Genomic DNA, 6,565 nt, shown 5'->3' on the forward strand with positions numbered 1-6,565 from the left:
CCCAACGCAAAGACCTGGCTTGTGGGGATGCTGAACACATGCATAGCACAGAAAACCATCCCTTCTGTCTGGGAAAAGGCCAAAGTGGTTGCAATCCCTAAACCTGGCAAAGACCCATTATCCACAAAGAGCTACCGACCCATTTCCCTCTGCATCACCTACAAGGCTATATGAGAAGCTGCTACTCCAACGCCTTGTTGCCACTCATAGATACCAAGCTGACTAAAGACCAAGCTGGTTTCCGTCCCAGCCGCTCCTGTGCTGGACAGAGCTCAACCTCACCCAACACATTGAGGATGGGTTTGAGGGGAAACAAATAACTGGAGCAGCATTCAGAGATCTCTCTGCTGCCTACGACACTGTCCAACACCGCACAATGGTCAGGAAAAGCCTCCTCAACAACAGGCGCTTCTATGTCCAGTTAAATGACCAGAGGAGTAAATGGAAAGCCCAAAAGAACGGCCTCCAACAAGGTAGCGTGCTCGCCCCCCTCCTTTTCAATATCTACACAAACGACCAGCCACTACCCAATGCCTAATGCCAGCGTTTCATCTACGCCGACAACCTCTGCATTACGACCCAACAAGCAGACTTCCAGAAGATTGAGTCTGTCCTTGAAAGTGCCCTCCAAGAAATGTCAAGCTACTACAATACAACCACCTGAAACCCAACCTATAGAGAACACCTCACACACACATAATTTCCTTTCGTGGCCGTTTACATTCGAGGGTCGCTGGTCCTCTCGAACGGAACAGTTTAACGTCATGCCCAGGACGAAAAGATATAGAGAACACCAACATGTCAAATAACAGCAGGAAGGCATGGGCCACAATCCACCGTCTTGGCAAAAACCACACCACCCATAATTCACAACGGTCACAGCAAACTCTGTTGCATCACAACTGGTGTAGGTATTGGATGGAGCCCGCACACCACAGGTATAAGAAAGACGTTCTTTGTTGAAATACTGACAGCGTTTCGATCCATTTGATCTTCATCAGGTCATGTGTACACAAAACATACACTTTTATACTAAGGGAGTGCCCCCATTAAACAATCAAAATACCACATTTTGGTGCCCCTCCCATCACTGCAGGTGTGACACGTCAACCCTGAGTGAGTAGGTGGGGACCCAGACATATTGATGTAAATATAGTCTGTTCAGAAATTGTAGTGCCTCTCATAGAGCTTGTAGGTGATGCAGAGGAGGGAAATGGGTCGGTAGCTCTTCGGGGATAATGGGTCTTTGCCAGGTTTAGGGATTGCAACTACTCCAGCCTTTTTCCAAACAGAAGGGATGGTTTTCTGTGCTATGCATGTGTTCAGCATCCCCACAAGCCAGGTCCTTGCGATAGGTCCCAGGTGCTGTATCATTTCTGCCAGTATGCCATCAATCCCTGCTGCTTTTCCGGGTTTCAACTTTCCCATTGCAGTTTCACGTTCTTCTAAGTCGAAGGGTTTGGTTTGAGGGCTGGCTGATTGTGGTTGGTCTGATACCACTGTGCGATGGTATTCTATGTGGGTCGGTGGCGGTGTTGGTTACAACTGTTGGCCACCAGTTGTGACCAAGACCGCCACCGACCCACAGGAGAATACCATCGCACAGTGGTATCAGACCAACCACAATCAGCCAGCCCTCAAACCAAACCCTTCGACCTAGAAGAACTTGAAACTGCAATGGGAAAGTTGAAACCCGGAAAAGCAGCAGGGATTGATGACCTACTGGCAGAAATGTTACAGCACCTGGGACCCAACGCAAAGACCTGGCTTGTGGGGATGCTGAACACATGCATAGCACAGAAAACCATCCCTTCTGTCTGGGAAAAGGCCAAAGTGGTTGCAATCCCTAAACCTGGCAAAGACCCATTATCCACAAAGAGCTACCGACCCATTTCCCTCTGCATCACCTACAAGGCTATATGAGAAGCTGCTACTCCAACGCCTTGTTGCCACTCATAGATACCAAGCTGACTAAAGACCAAGCTGGTTTCCGTCCCAGCCGCTCCTGTGCTGGACAGAGCTCAACCTCACCCAACACATTGAGGATGGGTTTGAGGGGAAACAAATAACTGGAGCAGCATTCAGAGATCTCTCTGCTGCCTACGACACTGTCCAACACCGCACAATGGTCAGGAAAAGCCTCCTCAACAACAGGCGCTTCTATGTCCAGTTAAATGACCAGAGGAGTAAATGGAAAGCCCAAAAGAACGGCCTCCAACAAGGTAGCGTGCTCGCCCCCCTCCTTTTCAATATCTACACAAACGACCAGCCACTACCCAATGCCTAATGCCAGCGTTTCATCTACGCCGACAACCTCTGCATTACGACCCAACAAGCAGACTTCCAGAAGATTGAGTCTGTCCTTGAAAGTGCCCTCCAAGAAATGTCAAGCTACTACAATACAACCACCTGAAACCCAACCTATAGAGAACACCTCACACACACATAATTTCCTTTCGTGGCCGTTTACATTCGAGGGTCGCTGGTCCTCTCGAACGGAACAGTTTAACGTCATGCCCAGGACGAAAAGATATAGAGAACACCAACATGTCAAATAACAGCAGGAAGGCATGGGCCACAATCCACCGTCTTGGCAAAAACCACACCACCCATAATTCACAACGGTCACAGCAAACTCTGTTGCATCACAACTGGTGTAGGTATTGGATGGAGCCCGCACACCACAGGTATAAGAAAGACGTTCTTTGTTGAAATACTGACAGCGTTTCGATCCATTTGATCTTCATCAGGTCATGTGTACACAAAACATACACTTTTATACTAAGGGAGTGCCCCCATTAAACAATCAAAATACCACATTTTGGTGCCCCTCCCATCACTGCAGGTGTGACACGTCAACCCTGAGTGAGTAGGTGGGGACCCAGACATATTGATGTAAATATAGTCTGTTCAGAAATTGTAGTGCCTCTCATAGAGCTTGTAGGTGATGCAGAGGAGGGAAATGGGTCGGTAGCTCTTCGGGGATAATGGGTCTTTGCCAGGTTTAGGGATTGCAACTACTCCAGCCTTTTTCCAAACAGAAGGGATGGTTTTCTGTGCTATGCATGTGTTCAGCATCCCCACAAGCCAGGTCCTTGCGATAGGTCCCAGGTGCTGTATCATTTCTGCCAGTATGCCATCAATCCCTGCTGCTTTTCCGGGTTTCAACTTTCCCATTGCAGTTTCACGTTCTTCTAAGTCGAAGGGTTTGGTTTGAGGGCTGGCTGATTGTGGTTGGTCTGATACCACTGTGCGATGGTATTCTATGTGGGTCGGTGGCGGTGTTGGTTACAACTGTTGGCCACCAGTTGTGACCAAGACCGCCACCGACCCACAGGAGAATACCATCGCACAGTGGTATCAGACCAACCACAATCAGCCAGCCCTCAAACCAAACCCTTCGACCTAGAAGAACTTGAAACTGCAATGGGAAAGTTGAAACCCGGAAAAGCAGCAGGGATTGATGACCTACTGGCAGAAATGTTACAGCACCTGGGACCCAACGCAAAGACCTGGCTTGTGGGGATGCTGAACACATGCATAGCACAGAAAACCATCCCTTCTGTCTGGGAAAAGGCCAACGTGGTTGCAATCCCTAAACCTGGCATAGACCCATTATCCACAAAGAGCTACCGACCCATTTCCCTCTGCATCACCTACAAGGCTATATGAGAAGCTGCTACTCCAACGCCTTGTTGCCACTCATAGATACCAAGCTGACTAAAGACCAAGCTGGTTTCCGTCCCAGCCGCTCCTGTGCTGGACAGAGCTCAACCTCACCCAACACATTGAGGATGGGTTTGAGGGGAAACAAATAACTGGAGCAGCATTCAGAGATCTCTCTGCTGCCTACGACACTGTCCAACACCGCACAATGGTCAGGAAAAGCCTCCTCAACAACAGGCGCTTCTATGTTCAGTTAAATGACCAGAGGAGTAAATGGAAAGCCGAAAAGAACGGCCTCCCACAAGGTAGCGCGCTCGCCCCCCTCCTTTTCAATATCTAAACAAACGACCAGCCACTTGAAACCCAACCCATCAAAAACCCAACTATGCAGCTTCCACCTGAGGAACCGAGACGCAAAAAAAGAACTGAGCATCACAAACTCTCAAACCATACCCACCCCATGTAACTTGGAGTTACACTGGACAGTTTAACGTCATGCCCAGGACGAAAAGTTATAGAGAACACCAACATGACAAACCCTACACTTAAACCCTCTATATTTAATAAAAAACAATTCTGGACAGGAATCCTGTATTGCAGGGGTGCCCAAAAGGTACATCGTGATCTACCAGTAATCACAAAGGCTGTGCAGGTAGACCATATGGCATGCCCCTGTATATAATCTATCACTTGAATTAAGGTGACTTGACACCAGCTCAAATGTTGCACACAAACATCAGTAGCAAAAGTACAAAGTTATTGTGACAGTAATAATTGCTATAGTGTGTGTTCAGTAACAGGAATATTCCTGTCTCTCCAGCTCTTTAATAAATAGAAAAGGGTTTAATCAGGAGTTGTAGTAGCCACAGGATAATCTAAGCGGTGGATATTGCTCTTTTCTTCATGTCTTTATGTATGTAAATTGTCTTGTTGTTTGTGTTATGTCAAATGCGTGTATATGTGTTCTGCATATACTTGGCTGCTGTGTTGCAAGTTACTGAACACACACTATAGCAATGATTACTGTCACACTATAGAGCTATTTAACACTGTTACTGAACACACACTATAGCAATGATTACTGTCACAATATAGAGCTATTTAACACTGTTACTGAACACACACACTATAGCAATGATTACTGTCACAATATAGAGCTATTTAACACTGTTACTGAACACACACACTATAGCAATGATTACTGTCACAATATAGAGCTATTTAACACTGTTACTGAACACACACTATAGCAATGATTACTGTCACACTATAGAGCTATTTAACACTGTTACTGAACACACACTATAGCAATGATTACTGTCACAATACAGAGCAATTTAATTTAGGTAACCAAATTGACCCCAATAGTAGATCTTTACACTCTCAATAGTTCAATTGTTGTTAAGCATCTGCTTAATTTCCAAAAAAACTACACAATTAGAGAATGTAGAAGATTGCTACTTTTGATCCTTTGATTATATAATGCTGATTGTAGCATAGTGGTTAGTGACTGAGCTTTGTTAACATGAGTGCCCGGGATCGTTTCCCACCAATTTCAAAGAATGTTTGTTGCTTCGTGCCAATTTTCACAGAACGTTTGTCCTTTTACCTACCAAACAATACTATTTTCACCTCTAGTCGATTATTTATTCAGCGTTTGAGCCACGGACCACCATTTGAGGCCATCTAGTCTCTCAGACCCATTTGAGCCACTGACCACCATTGTGAGAGTCTATTAATGTGAAATGGTGGTCCGTGGCTCAAACATGTTATCACTTTTGAAGTTACTTGTTGTGTTTAGATATGTAAATACTACTCTTTAAAGCCGTGTTTCGGTAGTCGAGTGGGTACTGTCGACGGTTAGTAAACATTGAGGCCGGGCATAGTTGTTTATAAACCTTCGACACTAACCATTTGGCTACTGAAACACTGTTTTACAGTTTCGTACAAACATCATATATAAACATCATAACAAGTAACTTCAAGTGATAGACGTTTGAACACACAAACAACAACAGCGTTAAGTATTAAATAACATTTAATCACTTACTTGCTCCGAAGACGGACCCGCGATGGTGACGTGGCACGTTCCAAACAAACACTGACCAAACCTACCTCCACGCGTCTCTTCCGTATTTGAGGGCGGCTGCACTTCCTTCCGGTGTGAGGCCACGCCCGCGAGATGGTGACGTGGCACGTTCCAAACAAACACTGACCAAACCTACCTCCACGCGTCTCTTCCGTATTTGAGGGCGGCGGCACTTCCTTCCGGTGTGAGGCCACGCCCGCGAGATTTAACCGCGAATCTATTGTAGTCCTCTTACGTTACATCCGGGTCCCTTGGTCCCATCCGCTTCTAATGCAAAATAGCTACATATGAACGCGTGAATCTTTTTTTTTTTTTTTACAATAACGTTATTTGTCAGAAAGGAAGCCATTGAGGGTTAAAATGGGTCTTAATGCTTCCAATTCATATAACTGTCACCAACAACACTTTTAATGATATTACATGAAGCAGACAGCCCTGTGATGAAACCTTTAGCATTACACTGTGGTTAATAGGTTTTTATTCACAATGGAATGTTATTGTACTCTTAATATATCATGGTGTAGCACAGCACAGTAGATTCATATTTCAATCGATCTGGGATGTTAAAATTGTGCAAAACTCTGTTCAATGAATGGCCTCTTCTGCTACATTAAACATTACTAAACATTAAACGTTACTTATACCTGTTATTGAGACTCCTATAGAGCATGTTGACATGGATAGCTTGGTTAGTAGTATCTCTGTTAGTTAATGCAGTTTGATTGATTAAATTAATAGCCTATTTTATTAGACAAAAATGTAGAACAGTAGTGTCATAGAGTGGAAAATGCCATTTGGTTTAATGTCACA

This window comes from Protomyctophum parallelum (assembly GCF_964188405.1).
Source record: "Protomyctophum parallelum genome assembly, chromosome: 21".
NCBI classification, from domain to species: Eukaryota; Metazoa; Chordata; class Actinopteri; order Myctophiformes; family Myctophidae; genus Protomyctophum; species Protomyctophum parallelum.